We start from the raw sequence: 17600 nt of genomic DNA on the forward strand, positions 1-17600 counted from the left end.
ATATGATGTGATGAATGGATATGTGACAGTTGGAACATTTGGAAAATACTAATGAGAGGTTGATAGAAAACTAGGCAGATGGGCTGCAGTAAAATCAAATTGTGTCATGGTCAACCGCTAAGTTCAATAATAAACAATATTTGCATATTCATTCAAGACTTCTTCACCAGACACCTACTATGTGCCAGCTACTGTGATTATAGCAGTGAATGCAACAAAGTTCTTGCTTTCTTTTCTTTTAATATCACAAATAGGTTTTATTTGTCACCAAGACAAGTCTGAATTTTAAAGAGATTCTTGGGCTAGGGGCTCTTATCCATCAGCTAGTTCAACGTTCGCACCTGTCTCATCCCCAGTAGCTTTTCCAGAACTGCTGCCTTCACCATGAAGCTCCGTGAGTTTTCCCTGTTCAAACTCGGGCTTCTTCAGCATTTTGACTTTTCTAACAAAGACATCATGGAGCGGATAAACAGATTGGCAAGACTTTTCCATGTCTTTTCCAAACCTACCTGGAATCAATGCACTGATCACTTCTTTCAAGTCATTTGTCTGCATCTCTCAGGTCATGATTTCCATCATCTCCTTCCCAATTTGGCAGACCTGTTGATGCTGTGCCTAAGAGGTCTTCCAAATCTGATTGTTACATTTTTTAGTAAAACCAACATAGAATAGAGGAAGCAAACCATCAGTAGTCTTGACATTAACATGAGCTTCAATCATGGTCGGCCATGTTTTGACCATGGAGCACATTTTGTCACAGGTAAGATCCATGCCATGGATATTAATCAGGCAGTTTTTGCCCTGAACATCCTCAGTTATTAGCTTGAATTTTCTAAATACAACTTCATCATTCTGCAGATCAGCTAGGCTCACTTCAAAAACACGACCCTTGAGACCATCAGATGCGATTTTGGTTTCTTGAGTTCTCGTGACTAGTGTCCTCTCAATATTTCTCACATTGAACATGGGTGATGCTTTCACGTCATAGCAACCTTTCTTAGAAAAGTGGGTCAACCACTTTCTCCTTAGCTCCCTTTTTCCGCCTTTCATCTTGTTCTTGCCGATCGCCATGGTGCTGTCAAAAAGCATGAGCTTGCTTTTATGGATCTGATTCTAGTGTGTGTAGGGGAGATGGACTGACAAAACATTTTTTTTTCCCACTACATGTTATTTCTGAAACTTGGATGCACCATATAACTGATGTCATGCTTAATTGGCAACATTTTTTTTCTTCTACGCAGTATATAAAATAATAGCATGTTTTACAATTGATGACATCTTAAAATTGATGAAATATGGGTGTAGGTCATCATAGTCACAATAATATAAAAAATGACTACTGGTTCAACTAAAATTTTTGATATACTATGATGGCATGTTGGGAAAAAAATGAGAGCAGAGGTGGTATCAGTGAGCTAAAGTCTCCTCTATCATTCTGTGAAATCAATAAATCATGTTTAAAATGGGAGTAACAGGATATGCATGTTATTTAAAACATTGAGGTAAATACTAAGGGTAATAGAAGAATCGAGAATGGTGTCCTCTCTCACTGGGGTAGAGAAGGGTTTGGTAAAGGACTACCGTTTACCAGTAAAAGCCTTTTCATACCTTTTTACTTTTAACCATGTAAAAATTTTTTTGATTAAAATATAAACATATATATATATATATATATTTTTTTTTTTAATTACTGTGTGTCTTAGGTTGTGTTCCCTAAAAGCAGAGGCTGAGACAGGGATTCAGATATCTGGGACATACTGAGCTCTTCTGGAAAACTCTGTAAAGAGGCAAGAGCCGGAGGATAAGGGAGGAAAATGAAATGAGAAAGGAAGTGGATTCAGTGAAAGTCTCACCCGGGCTGATCATGGAAAGCTCTGGGTCATAGACTGTTCTGCACAGTCATCCCAGCTTGAGGCAGGACTGTATCATTTAGTGAGTGGCTGAGCCCTGGCTGGGATGTGACTTCCTAGGTATCTCAGGGTAAAGGTAGTTTGTCAATAGGTATAAGTCAATAGCATAGTACTTCTGGCAGCTAGGACATGGGTGCACTAGCTGGAAAAGGTCTCTGGGTGGGCACCATGCCATAAATCTCTAGGATACATGTAAAATCTATACTAGTCAGGGCTCTTTGGATTGCAAGCAACAAAAAGCCACACCCAGCTAACTTAAAGAAAAACAAGGGAGGGAAAGGGTTTTATTGACTCGCTGAAAAATCAGACTTGAGTGCACCCAGGGCTCAAATAATGCACCAGGGCTCCATCTCTCTCTCTCTCTGTCTTTAGCTCTCTGTCTCAGTAGGCTCTTTTGTTGTGATGATAATGATGACATCCTGTCATGGAAATGTGGCTGGAGACAGCAATGATGACCCTCCCACGGAGGCTGGCCGTTTAGTCACCCAGGCAATTATCTTAAACCACCCTGGGCAGGTCCTTGCTGGCTGTGGATGCTGGACTGCCATGCTGCCCACATCTCCTGCAGGTTTGCTTAACTGAGGGAAAAGATTGAGTGGTGCTCGGGCAAGAAGCTGAAGACCACGCCAAGGCTCCGAAGACTGGTGACGCGGCCATCATATACATGGTCCCTAGCAAGGCCACGTGTGTGGAGACCTTCTCTGAGGACCCACCTCTAGGCCCTCTAGGCTGTTTTGCCATGCAGGACATGAGACTGACAGTGGCCGTTGGAGTCACCAAGACCATGGATAAGAATTCATCCACCTCAGGCAAAGTCACCAAGTCAGTGGCAAGGGCCAACGAGAAGTAAAGCCTGTCCCCTTCCCCTGTGATTTCCTCAGCAATCTCCACTGTAAAATTTTTTTTAAAAATTATTTAAAAATTAATAAAATAAAGTACCAGGGAGTTTGCCAATGGATCCTTTGGGCCGTTCGCCTCTCTTCCTGAACCAACCACTCTAGGCCTGGGGTGGGGAGGTAAAAAGGGACAAAGTACTCAGATTGTGGTGAAAGGCAGAGGCAACTCTATCCCAACCACATGTAAAAGGTTTCCCAAAGAAAACGGAAATTCCATTACCAGGAAGAGGAAGAGATAGTAGGTGGGCCAAAAACCCAACATGGCCATTCATGACCATCCATGTTCCTAATTCTTCTCATTCTCCTCGTGGCCAGGCCCTAATTATTAAAGCGGAGGAGATTTCATCAGTGAATTCACTTTATTCACCCTAGTTCAGGCGTACTGCTTTCCTAACCTTAGCTGCCATCTTTAAGAAGCCCAAGGACCTAATGTAAAGTAATATTTGTGACTCCACTCAGTTCATCTCAATTCTGCTTTATGCTGAGGAAGTTGAGGCAAAGCAGAGGGCTTGTGGAAGGCCAAAGTGGAAGTAAAAAAATTTTTGACTCAGTGTTAGGACAATAAATTCTATAGCTATGAGGTCTTGAATCAGGATATTATGACCTTTCCAGTCAAGTTGTGTGCTCCGACAACCTGGTTATTCATATGAGTTTAGAGGAACCTGGGGGCTGGATGGCTCAAATGTCATATCATGATGCTTTTAGCAATTACAGTTTAGCTAAACAGCCGTCTACCTTTTATCCCCCCAGCATTAAAACTGTGCTTTAATGAAGTACAAGATGACATTTCAGAAAAAGATACATAATTCACTTCTTCCACAATGGATTTTATTTTTCCCATTCACATGAATATTTCTCAGCTCAGAATCCCTAAGCTGCTCTTAGCAAAGGAGCATTATACCTTGCATCAAAATTAGATTCTGATTTAAACATCAACCCACCTAAAATCTTGCACCTCCAAACCTACCTCAATCTCAAGTCTGGACCTTGGGGGACCAGGAAAAAGTAAAAATTGAGTCTTAATAGAGTCGTTATGTACAGTGGGGAAACAGTCAATATTGAAAAGCAAAATGGCAGGGAAATGTCAAATGCTACATGGTGACAGTTTCTAGCCTAGGGAGGCAGGAGGCCACCGAGGGGATTTGAACCGCTGGAACAGCAGTGCGGGCCTCAGACCACCAGCATCAGAATTACCTAGGATGCTTCTTAAAAATTGTCCATGCCTGGGGCCTCACGCCAAACCTATTGTCAATCACAATTTCTGGGGTGGAGCCAGGAATATACACGTTTAAGAAGTGTCCAGGTGCTTCTGGTGCATATTAATGCTTAGAAGTGCTACTGCAAACAGAAAGCCGCTAGAGGTAGAACATTATCTTTGGTACCTAACAGTACCTGACACTTATATTTTAAGGCTGCTTTGGAGAGCTAGGCCTTTGTAAGGACAGATAAAGAAGTTAGCAAAGCACTTGCCATGTCATTCTTCCTAATACGATCGCTTTGTAGAAAGAGGGGAAGAAATGTTTAGCATGAGATTCATATTTTTTAAAGAGTATGTACTATTTGATCAGGAAACCCCTGCCTCGGGTTTCAAAGGATAAAAGAAATGAAAGGATTGAGGGGACTTGAAAATATCTTTGTTTGAAAAGTATATTTAAAACATCACTCGAGTATTCCAACTTTCTGCTTGCTAGCCAGCATCACAAGAGTTTGTGCATAACCATGTGAAAGCTATTACAGAATGGCTTCATCTCAGAATAGTGCCAAGTTAAGGAGACATTCACGATGAAAATGCTACCTGTGCTCTACTTTGGGAATTTGGTTTCTACACACGGTACAATTTTAACTCTCAGTAGCAATGAATTGAGTTACCTATGGAGTGGGCAAGGTGCATCTGAGGTAAAAGGCAACACTTTCAGGCTCACAAGCCTCTCTTACCTACTGTGCTCAGTTCATTTTACTAAGGAGAAGACATTCTGGCATGAGGGGGAGTTCATGTGTACTAATGTGAGTAAATAAACAAGAAGTAAAGTGATTTGTCTTTATTCTGCAAATCAAGTTTAGGATTATGGTGCATGACATTGTGGGGCCACATTTTGGCCACGAGGTGAACAGTGCTGGTCACTTTAAAATGACCAGCTTCTGTTGTTACTGGGTTCAGACCACAAGCTTCAACTCCGTTCTTTTCCAAGGTCACCAGGAACTCCTATCCCTGGCCAGCTGTCTCCCAAAAGCAAGCCTGTGGCTGCCCGAGAAGCCTAGAGAGTACTCATCAGTAATTCGAGGGAAAATTATCCCTGTTTTTGGATAAACAATACCTACCAATAGTGGTATGGTTTAAAAAGGTTTGTTCTAAAAACAGAAACCTTCATCCTCCTGTTCACAAGAAAGAAATACCATTTGGAGATCACACTTACTTAGAAATCTTAGGGGTTGCCTGGTGCTGCTGAGAGGTGATATTCATCAGTATTCTCAGGACCCCATGCGCCACCAGTGTCCCCCTCGTCCCTGCATGGGGAAGGAGAGGAAGTCCAAGGGAACTTCCTGTCACATTCCCTTTCTCCCACATCCAGAAATGGGCCAGAGACATGGCAGGGCATGCCCTTCCATCTCTTCACCTCTAAGTCGAAAAGCAAGTCTTTTACTTATTACTGGTTGGTTGGTTTGTGTTAGACGTTTAGAAAGTATAAAGTATCCTTGTCAAGGAATAGTAAAGTATGTACAGGAAATTCCTCACCTCACATCCCATTCTCCTCCTGAAAAATGGCCATCTCATCAGTCATTTTATGCCTATCAGCACCTTTGATGAGCTCCTTGGGGTGAGGAAAGCACTGAGATTCTCCAATTCTTCTTATACTGCTGATAACACAGATGAACCATATTGGAACATTTGTTTACAAAAACTAATAACTCTAAGAGCAAACTCCAGAGAGCTTTTTAGAGAGGCTGCTGGGTTGTCAGTGACCAAAAGCTTAATATGTGACACATGGAAATATTTACATCATTCTCCAAAAATAATCCTTTTCAAAAAATTAGGTGGGTCTTTTTAGAATTCTTCATAGACTGTGATGGTGTTTTGACTATTCCTGGTAACGAAGAGCAAATACATGGAAAGATATTATACTGCTATTAACATTACATTATTAGTTGAGAAAAGAGATTCAAGAAAACATATTTATTTTAATCCTATTTTTTTTTTAAGAAAAGTGTTTTTGAGGGTAAGCGGGGAGGGGATGGTAGATGAGGGTAAACAGGATCAACTATATGGTGACGGAAGGAGAGCTGACTCTGGGTGGTGAGCACACAATGTGCTATATAGATGATGTATTACAGAATTGTGCACTTGAAACCTATGTAACTTGACTAACAATTGTCACCCCAATAAACTTTAATTAAAAAAAAAGAAAAGTATTTTTTATATATGTCTCTAAGATATATATGACACTGTGACTTCTCATTTTGTTCTTTACATTTTTTTCAACTGTCTAAATATTTCAGTGACCATGTAGTGCTTTTCTTTGTGTGGTGGGGGAAGGACGAACGTATAAGATGCCCCCAGGTGCCCGAAATCCTTGGATTACCCAGAGTTCAGCTGGAACCCGCACAGCTTAAGCAGGATTGCTCTGAGTTCCCAGCTCCATGGTGTCAGGTGCTTCCTGGCCTCCTGCTGCTATTTCCTCAAGGCTTACACTGACCCCTGCCTCCGCTCTGGTGTCCCCACATTGGCTCTATCTGCCCCCCATCAGCTCTGACACAAAGCCCAGTGTCCTCACTATTTTCCACAGCATCTACGCTTATCCCAGGTGTGTAGGTGTGGGGGGACTTTGCTGAAGCTGTGAAGTTTATGGAGAAGAGCCACACAGTAGGACACGTGGCTTTCCTCCATCTCTGTCTGTCTACACTCTTTCTCCACCCAGGCCGCAACCTGTCTCTCTCCCCTTTCACTTTCTGCTCCCCTCTCCACGTGGGAGCAAAACTATCGCTCCTTTGTCTTACAAAAAGTGTGTGTTCAGCCTTCTTTGAAACCTTGACATCAGCCAGTGTTCATGCCTGTGGAACTTGTCTACATCAAGTGATGGAATCTTTCCAACAAAAGTGGTCTTTGTCCTTGGAAATAAATTTGCTACTACTAGCAGTTAAGAGAATATAGTTTTTTATTCATTTTACATGTAGAGAGGCCTCCAAATCCCACTTTAGAATTGAATGATTGGATAATAATTTTAAACTTCTGCCCTTCCAAGAGCTTTTGTTTTGCTCAGAACTGCTAGTGTAATACCAACCTGTTTACCCATATTTACCCCCAAATCACCCTCTAATAATATTCTAGTGGTTACAGATGGGGAATCTACTTGAGACAAACTGGGATTGGATGGGGAACCTGGTAAGAGAATGTCCCCATGACCTGGGAAGCTGACCAATCTGCAAAACCCATTCCTGAGGTATTACCACCTGGTACATTCTGGGGCATGGATGCCAGGTCGTGGCTCAGGCAATAATTGTGAACGAGGGCTTCTGAGCAGGCCAGGCTTGCCAGGGTCAGCCAGTGGTCGGGTACTAGGACTGCCATCATACACAAGGTGACAGGGAGGGTGTATTGGGTGACAGAGCTGGCCTGCATAGAGGCTAGAATCTACCCAGAGCAGAGATGGGTCAGGATAAAGCAGGAAAACTCCATTCCTAGGATGAGGCAGAGTCAGGGCCAAACTCCTGCCCTGTGGGAGGCTGAGTTAGTCGGCAGGGCAAGTGGTTAGGAGTAAGGAGGATAAAGGGATACAAGGGCCCAGCCTTTTAGACTAAGCCACTGTGGGGAGGTATTAAGAGTCATGGTGGCATCCCGAGAGAACCAAGGCTTCCGATTGGCCTGGAGGAGGCCGACTCTGTGAGCGAGGAGTTCAGTCCTGTTTCCAGGCTCCCGGGCTCTGGATCTAGGAGAATAATTTGTTCAGTTACTCTGGCTGTTGCAAAAATACTACCCTCTCACTTTATGGCTTGAAATATTCCTTTTGCTCACAGGTCTGTGATTTGGGTAGGGCTCATCTGTGGCAGCTCATTGCCACACCACTCAGCATAAGCTGGCATCATGTAAAGTCTCACTCACTCACATGTCTGCTGGTGATGCTAGTTAGAGGCAGGGACCTGTCCTGGGACTGTCACCTGGAACACGTGGCCTCTCCATGGAACCTGGGCACCCTCACAGCATGGTGAGGGTTCCATGGGGTAACCAAGCAGAAGCTATCTTGCTTTTGATGGCCAAGCCTCGGAAGTCATACAGTGTCTCTTTGGCTGCCTTCTATTCATTGAGGTCACAAAGTCCCAACCAGGCTCCGGGGAAGGGGAAATAGATCCCATTTCTTCATCAGGAGTGACAAAGCTCTGAGAACAAAAAGCACGTGGGATGAACCATCAGAAATAGTGCTGTGGCCATTTTTGGAAAACTCGGTCTGCCGTAGTCATAATATAAAGCCAGGGCTGTGGCAGTCGATACACTCCCTCTCCCAGTCAGGTGGGCCCACTTCACCTAAGAGAGGATGGTAATTGGGGAAGACAGAGGGTGAGAACTGGTGTCCGCACCTCATCCTAGTTCTGAAAGGCAGAAGGCAGAGCAGAAGAAATGAAGAGAAGGAGGCGGGGGGAAGTTGAAAAGATTCCTTCCTTCTGCTGTTCAGAGCTACATTAACCGTGTAATATTCTGATAGGAGAAGGCTGGCGTTTCTTACAGGGATTTTGTTTATAATGGAATCCCTCTCTCAGAACGCCCAGGCAGCACAGCCAGGAAGACGCTACCAACACAAGATTGATAAGGCTCATCACAGCTCGAGATTAACTATACATTCCTAATGTGTTTAGGTAAGATACATCTCTACCTCACCACAGACAAAGAGGCAGACACAATGATCCGTGAACGAAAGAAACAGAGATGCCGCCCAAGTGAAATGAGCCTTTATATGTCACCTGCCTCACCTTGTGTTTTTGTCGTGGCACCCCCAGACTTCCAGCTCGCTGCCTGAGGTTTACTGATGGTTTCTTTCAGGGATCATTAAAAGTGATGTGTGGGCTGGCAAGGCTTGCATTTTCCATGCCGAGGACTCAGTTTACAGCGTGTCACTTGGGAAGTGGAGGACTGTTTCCCCATCCAGGAAATCTACTGCTGGAAGTCAGAGGGTGTCAACTGTCCATCTGCTATTGATGCTACAGGGCGGGAGCTGGTGGAAACGGTTCTCCAGGACTCAGGATGATGGTGGGGTGAGGGCACAGGAGGCTGCTGCCTGTCTGCCCTTTTGTCAGGCTGCCCGTGAAGGGGGCCTTGGGGAGCACAGGGCTTTGAGTAGCCTCAGAGAATGGAACTAATGCTGTGTGTGGGCAAGTTCTGCCTCAGAGGACAAGGCTGCACAAGAAACCTTTGGCGCTGTTTCCTTTGTGAATAAGCTTGCTTCCCAGTGCCCCTCCGAACTCCCTCTTTCTTCTTAGGAGGAGTTTCTATTTACAAATGAAGAATTCCTTTGGACTTTGCAGATGCAGGTGCTAAGTAAGTTCCTATGCAAGAAAATAAGCACATCAGGCACCTAGGAGCTGGCTGTCAGTCACGACACCATCCTTCCTTGGACCAGCTCTCCATCCTGGGTGGACACATTCAGCTTGCCCTCCCTCAGAGAGAAGGCCCTCCCAGGGATCCCCTAATGGCAGAGCCAGAATGCCTACCTGTCCAATTATTTTCTCTCTCTCCCCTCACCCCACAATTTTAGGCAGCAAACATGCTTTGCACAGCACCCACTTAATCCGTGGAGTGGCAGTGGTCTTTATATTTGTCTGTGCAAGGCTTTATGCTCATTAACAGGCATATATCCCATGGTACTTTGTGGTGCAGTCTCTGGTTAGGGTCTCAAAGAAACAGTCCAGGGACAAAAATGTCAAACAGATCCAGTCTATACCAGTGTGACGGTTAGTTTTCTGTGTATACTTGGCTAGGCTGTAGTAGCACCCAGTTATTCAGTCACACACTAATCGAGCTGTCCCTGTGGAGGTATTTTGTAGGCGTGGCTAACATCTACAATCAGTTGACTTTAAAGGAAAATGTCCTCGATAATGTGGGTGGGCCTCGCCCAATCAGTTGCAGGCCTTCATTATAAAACGGAGGTTTTCCTGAAGAATTACTTACTGCTGCCTCAAGACGAGTGCATCAAACTTCTGCCCCCGAGTTTCCAGCATGCCGACCTGCCCCGCGGGTCTCAGACTTGCCAGTCTGCACATGAGCCAAGTCTCTGAAACATCTACCTACCTATTTATCTATCTGTTCGTCCTCATACGATTTCCGTTTCTCTGGAGAACCCTGACTGATATAACCATCATCAACTGAAAGACGATAAAAAGGAGCCAGGTCATAGTCCACCGAAACATTCACTGAATCTCCCTATCTCCCTTGTCCCTCCATTCCCCAGTCCTAATCCTTCACGCTCTGCAGCTAACCCCTGGCACCCTCTCATGACTCACCCCCACTGCCCATGAGGGCGTTCTCCTCGCTTCCTTTCTCCCCCTCTCCCTTTTCTGCTGCTCTTTCTGGGAGTCAACCCACGCCCTTCCGGCACAGATCCACACATCCTCGTGCCTCTGCCTCCAATGGGTAGCCCTACTTGCCCTGAGGTGGGGGTGGAGAAAAAGAAAACGGGGGACTGCTGAGTGGACAAGCCAAACATGTATAGTATTGGGCACGAGCAAGGGACGAGGGCATGTATACTCATATCGTAGCCATTTTTTTTAGTCGATTAAGCTTTTCCAATACTTTCATTTTTAGTTTTCAAAGATTTTTATTCAAATATAACTAATATACAATGTTATTGGTTTCAGGGGTACACTATAGGTATTCAACATTTATAGACTTAAAGAAGTGATCACCATGATAAGTCCAGCAACCTTCTGACACCGTACTATGCTAGCACAATAGCATTGACTATATTCCCCATGCTGTGCATTACATCTCCGTGACTTATTTATTTTATACCTGGAAATCTGAACCTCTTATTCTCCTTTACCTTTTGCCCCCCACTTTCTAAAATGTTTCAATGACAACTGACATTCAGTATTATATTAATTTCAGGTGTACAGATAAGTGGTTAGACATTTATATAATTACAAAGCAATCCCCCTGACTAGTCTAGCACCCACCTGGCAGTATACATAGCTATTCCCATATTATTGACTGCATTCCTTATGCTTTAACTTACATCCCCATGAGTATTTTGTAACTACCAACTTATATTTCTTAATCCCTTTACCTTTTTACCTCTGCCGCCCAACCCTCTCTTTCCATCTGGCAATCATCAGTTTCTTCCCTGCATCTGAGTTTATTTCTATTTTGTTTGTTTGTGTGTTTTGTTTTTTAGATTCTACCTATAAGTGAGATCACATGGTATTTGCACGTCTCTGTCTGACTTCTTTCACTTAGTATAATACCCCCAAGGTCCACCCATGTTGTTGCAAATGGTAAGATTTCATTCTTTTCATGGTCTAGTAATATTCCCTTGTATATATGTACCATATCTTCTTTATCTAATTGTCTATTGATGGGCACTTGGGTTGCTTCCATATCTTATATTGTAACTAATGCTGCAATGAACATAAGGGTGCATGTATCTTTTTGAATTAGTGGGGTTTTTGTTTTTTTTTTCAAACTGCTTTTAAATTTAAATAATTAAAGAATTCTCCTGAAATTTTTCTAACAATCTGCAATGTTTTTTTATATTGTCCTTATAAGGTAGAATAGGTAGGTATTATTTCTTTTTAAAGATGAGAAGCGAAGAATTAGAGAAAGTAAACATTATATCCAAGGTCCCACCTGAGGCCTCAGAAATCACAAAGTGGAGATTAGCACGTAAGATTTCTGCCTCCACTGCATTATGCCAGCTTTTTATAAAAGAGAATGCACTTGGTTCACATTAATTAATCATTTAACGAACATACCTCAGCGACCAGGGACCCCAGATGGGCTGAATACAAAGTTGAGTAAGACACAATCCCCACCTTCAGGATACAAGGAAGGAGGGTGGGTGCTGTTACAGAGGGGAACGCCCTCTGGTTTGTCACCACCAGTAGGAGAAAGACAATCTGGGGCGCGAGTCTTCCTTAGGTGTGATCTCCTGTCTACCACCCCCACCTCCCTCGTGGGACATGGTTGCCACAGCTTGCCCCCAATCTAGTGGATGAAAGTGTCAGGCATTCCATGTATTCACTCATAGCTCTCCATGCGAGGTCAGGATACAGTGGCCAGAGGTAATCTTGTGCCTACAGGAACCACACAGGCTGTCACTGTGGTCAGGAGTATGGCTCTGTGGGTCCCAAGGAACAAGGAACCAGCCTTTGAAGGAAAAAAGTCTAGTAGAAAAGTAACCTCAGGGCGGATGGCGAAAGGAGACTATGAGTCTCCCTTGAACATCATGAACTCTCCTCACCTGGAACTATTGCTATTACTGCTTCTCTTCCTATTAGCCTTATAATAATTAAAAAGATAATTAAAAGCAGAGAAGATGATTTTCAAGAGAAACAGGAGGAGGAGGGGATAAAAGGAAGGATGATATAAGAAAAAATAGTTGGAAGAAAGAGTTTAGAAAGACTCAAATTAGATAACAGCAATTATAAAAAACTGAGAACAAATTTGAAAGATTACAATAACAATAGATACCAAATGATTTAAAGTAAAAAATCATAATAGGATAAAGCAAAATTACAATTAACATTATAAAGTAAAATTATAATTACTTACACTTTTTAAAGATTTAAAATGGAAAAGTAGAGATAAATAGTATTAAGTTAAAATGGCAATTAATTAAAATAATATTTTAGAAACGATTAGTATACCAATAGAAAACAGAAACAAAGAACATGAATTCACTTATGAAAAAATCCACACAATACGTATGTGCAAAAATATTCACCCTTACTAGTAGTAAAATAAATGCAAATTAAAACTATGAGCTATTGATTGTTACTTATCAAGTTGGGCATGGTTTGAAAAATGGTAATATTCAGTATAGTTAAGGATACAGGGAACAGCCATTTAATTTCATGTCCTACAGGTAGAACTGTAAATTCTTCAGCATACAGGGGTTGGCAAGATACATGAGAAGATTGAAAGTATACACACTTTTTTTCTTAAATTTTTTTTATTGTGGTAAAATACATATAACATGAACTTTACCATCACAACCATTTTTTGGTGTACAGTTCAGTTGTCTAATTAAGTAGATTCATATCACCATCACCACCTATCTCCAGAACTCTTTACATTTTGCAAAACTAAAACTTTGTACCCATCAAACAACAACTAACCATTATGCCCTTCCCCCAACCCCTGGTACCCACTATTCTACTTTCGGTGTTTATGGATTTGACTACTCTAGGCACCTCATATAAGTGGAATCCTACAGTATTTGTCTCTGAATAGATACTGGTTTTTCCCAGTAATTTCATTGCTAGGACTTTATCCTAGGGAGACAATTAAAAACATGTACAACAAATTACCTACAAGAATCTTCATCCAAGCATTATTAATAATGCTTTTTAAATTAGGGAGAAAATCCTGAATGCTCAATGGTAGGCAGTTTGATAAATTAATTAAGATTTTATACAAAGGAACACTATACAATCATCAAGAATATTATAAAAGAAAATGACATGGAAAAGAGAATCATAATACATTAACAAAATCCTTAGTAGGCTGAAAAACTGTATATACTATATGATGCCATTAATTTTGGAGAAAAAAGTTTGTGTATATTCTTAATATATTAGCAGTAGTTACTTATAGGTAGTGGGTATTTATGGGTGATTTTAATTTCCATTCCTTTTTAAAATTTACATTTACTACAATGAACAAATGTTATTTTTAATAGGCAAAATGTACTCAAGAAGAATTAAGGAAAGTAAGATAGTTTAAAGAATTTTAAATTAAGAATTTAAAAATAGAATCAATCTAAGTAATGTAAACATCTAAAACATATAGAAACAAACTACAATATTAAAGGCTTGGAACTATAATGAGTAAGGTATTTTAAATCAAGCAGAATAAAATGAACACTGCCAGAATAACAGAAAATCACCACTTATTGAGCCCCAGTGAATGCCAGATGCTACCTGTGCCAGGTGCTTTAAATTCATTAACTAAAACAGAGTAATAGGGTAAAAAAAGTTTCCTTTATTTAAATGAAGCAACGGATAATAAGAGAGAAAAGGCAGAAACATCCAAGGAAGGTAAGTTTCGGTCCTTATAGCAGCCTCTGGACTGGACATCCATTCTTCCTCGATAAACTCCTTGCTCACAGCTAAGTCTCTTTCTGCTGGTCAGCAGACATCAAGAAGCAATACATTCAATTGGTTCCTCAGGCTCCCACCCACTCTGGATACTTTCTGTCTCTTATCAGGGCCCTGGCCTCCGTCAGTTTCCACCTCCTACCCTCGTAAGCGAAAGGATGGAGCACAACATTGTGTATGACCGTTCTGTGCTACCCTCAAGCTTGGGGAAATGTATGTGACGTGATACACAGAAGATAAAGCGCCCGATCAGTTATGTGGCAACTTATAGGAAACAAGCCTCAGATTTGTTGACTCAGATAACTTGGAAGTCCAGGGAGACCTCTGGCTTTCAGGTAAGCCTTGATTCAGAGCTAAGAAATATGACGAGGGCTCAGTTTGTTCTCTTTCTCCTCAGTTCTTGGCTCTGTTCTCTCTGTGTTAGCTCCATTTTTAGGTAGGTGTCTCTGGGGATCAAAAAAAAAAGGACACCCCAGGCTATATCCTCCATCCCATGCAGTCCATTCCAGTAGCTTCCTCAGAAGAAGACATTTTCCTCTCCTGGAAGCACCAGGAGACCTGCTGATAAGCTTCCACCCTTCACTGGACTTGAGCGTGGGGACAATCTCATCCAAACCTGATGGCAGAGAAAGAAGAAGGGTGAGTTTGGGAATAGAGAATTCGAATATTAATGGAAGGAGAGGGGAGAAGTGAATATTGAAGAAGAACCAACAGTTGTTCATCCTGACAATTCTTCAATTTTAGGAAGCCGGGGATACTTTGCCATGGAGGTGACATGAGAACTGGGGCTTCAAGGAAGTCCGTGACCTGAAGAACAGAAGAAAAGTCTTTCTAGATGGAGGTAACAGCACGCTGAATGGTTCAGCTATGAAATGTACGGGACTACTTAGGAATGGGGAGACAGCGAGATGGTCATCACGGGTGCATGGACAGAGAGATTGACTGAGATCAGATCCTGCCTGGACTATGTAAGAGACAACAGACCAAGCACAGATACATACATTTCATTTAGATGCAGTACCCCAATCCATGTGGACCTCCCTTAAATCCTATTCAACAACCAGCTGTTTAGCATCCAGCTTGAGGAAAAAATAGAAGAGCTCTGGTTTGTCCTGTTTGCCATCTATGGTGGTAAAACCATCCCCACCATGGTCAATTTCCAGTACCCAGGTGATGTCGCAGAAGGTAGAGTTGAGATGTCACTGAGTGTGGGACAGCTCTTAAGAGTCATCGAGGGCTTGTTCCAGCACGTCACTGTTGGAAATGCCTCACTTTGGACATATCTGTCCCACTACTTCCTCTTCTTTCCATCTTTTGAGTTTTCTCAGTTTCATAGATGAATGACTATAATAGGCTCAGAATATTCTTGGTAATTATTAATTATTCTGGATCCCAGCTTTCTTGTAAAGGATTCACTCATCCCTTAAGAGGTATCAAAACCTTTCTGTCTTTTTAAATTTGTTTTCAATGAAGTGTTACTTATGTCTTACATACAGTCTTACCAATATATACACCCACATAATAACCACACTATAAAAAACTTTCCCACGTACCAGAAGACACCATTGTGCCCCCTCAGTCACCCCCACTCATAAAGGTAATACCTACACCACCACTGTCTTTCATCTGTGCTTGAACACCATGTAAATGGCCTCTTGCAGTACGTACTCATATGCTTCTTTTGCTCAGCGTCACATCTATGCTATTCAGCCATGTTGCTGAGCGTAGTTTATTCTTTTTCTTTGTAGTATAACATTCCCTTGTATAAATATACTACCATTGATTTGTCCCTTCTAAAGGGGGTGGACATTGTGGGCTCTTGTGACTAAAGCTCCAGTAGATACTCCTGTGTGTGTCTTAGGGCAGACATAAGCAGTCATTTCTGTTGTGTATGTTCACAGGAGTGGAATTGCTGGGTCATTAGCTGATGCACAATTAGCAAATAATTTAAAAATAAACTGATGAAGCCTCTAGTACTCTAATACGGTGGGGAAGAGGCACTGATTCATGACAGGCCTGAGGTACCTCTGCCCTGGAGGCCTGCACTGCCAGCCACCTCACAGCTGGGCACGGTCTCTCCCCATCTCTGCTTAGTAATCATGTTTGCCACAGTTCCAGCAGCCACTGCAATATCTCATATTGGGCATCAGAGCCCTGGCATGCAGGGCCTGTCTGTGCAGTTTCTCTTGAGAAAGCAGCATGGGGTGGTGGCAAAGGACTAGACTGAATGGCTGGAGAGCTGGAATCTCCCCAGGCTCTGATGAAATGAAGCTGTGTGGTCTTGGGCAACTCACTCAGCCTTTCTGGGTGTCTCATCTGGGAAACAATGAAGACAATAAGATGGTTGTCACGGTCACTTTTGCTCAAAAGTCCTGTGATTCCTAATAAAAGAATTGCATTGTCTTGACTTTTGTTCTAGGCTGAGGGTTAGGATACACTGTTCTTTGAAATATGTGAGTAAAACAGAGTTGAGATGCCCATAAAGTGCTCTCCTTGGGTGCCTCTCTGAGCTGAGGCAAAAGTGAAACCAAGCAGGGCAACATATTCGGGTGAGGACCAGTTGTGTAGACTGTGTACTTAGGGACATTTCTACATTATTAGCATCAATAAAGAGGCGTTTCTCTGCCTGTCCAACATCGCAGCAGAAGTGCTCATATAACCTTGATGCATTTCAAGCATTTGTAATTTGGAAGAAAAGAGGCTAACAGCCTGCATTTCAGAAATCTCTCAAGACCCATGACAGGCAGATATTGTTAAAGGGTTAAGAAAATGTCACTGTGCTCACAAATAAAAATGGTTTGAAAATTCATTAAGGCCAGAGGAGCCATTGAAGAGAGATGACAGATGGAATGTTTGTGCCTGTGTTTAAAGGATCGGAGATGAGAAATGAGGCTCTTCTGACTTGGGCTCTGGTGGTTAGAGGTGATCATTGCAAATCCAACATGAGGGAAATCAAAAGTTCCTGGGCCCCTTGAAGAGCTTGAGGGTGGAAAGACAGGAGCTAGGCTGGGTTGACCTGCTTTCTGGGCAGGTCAATCCTCACTGGCCTCCCTTATTTCTTGCCCTGACACCAACACTCAGTATTTCAGCCACTACATTCTGAGGAATGTAGGATGGGGAGAAAGAAAAAATGAGGTGTCAAGAAAAAAACAACAACCATAAAAACGCAAAAAAATATAAGAGAAGATGGTCCAGGAAATGGCAGAGAATGGTCTTTTTAAAAAACCTGCTCTACATTTGTTGAGACTCTAGAATAATCTTCATGCCAGAGGTACCAGGAAATCTTGGTGCGTTGCCAAGTTATAAGCTACCTGTAAAATTTATTTTAGCTATGTGGAGTTAAGTGATGTCTGTGAAGCAGAATGGTCACCGGAACCCATCCTGCTACACGTGTGGCACGGTATGTAAGATTTATTGTGTGCAAGAAATGAGGATAGCAAAGGGTACTATTAAGCAGAAATCAAAGACAGACGAATAGGGTCCTGAAACATGGGAG

At 42.4% G+C, this 17600-nt stretch overlaps 1 pseudogene; it reads right to left on the minus strand.

Moving 5' to 3' along the window:
- Positions 1 to 285: 285 nt before the first annotated feature.
- On the minus strand, positions 286 to 1071 carry LOC109389357 (40S ribosomal protein S3a pseudogene; annotated as a pseudogene).
- Positions 1072 to 17600: the final 16529 nt, after the last annotated feature.

The sequence above is a fragment of the Hipposideros armiger genome, unplaced genomic scaffold (genome assembly GCF_001890085.2).
Source record: "Hipposideros armiger isolate ML-2016 unplaced genomic scaffold, ASM189008v1 scaffold_231, whole genome shotgun sequence".
NCBI lineage: Eukaryota > Metazoa > Chordata > Mammalia > Chiroptera > Hipposideridae > Hipposideros > Hipposideros armiger.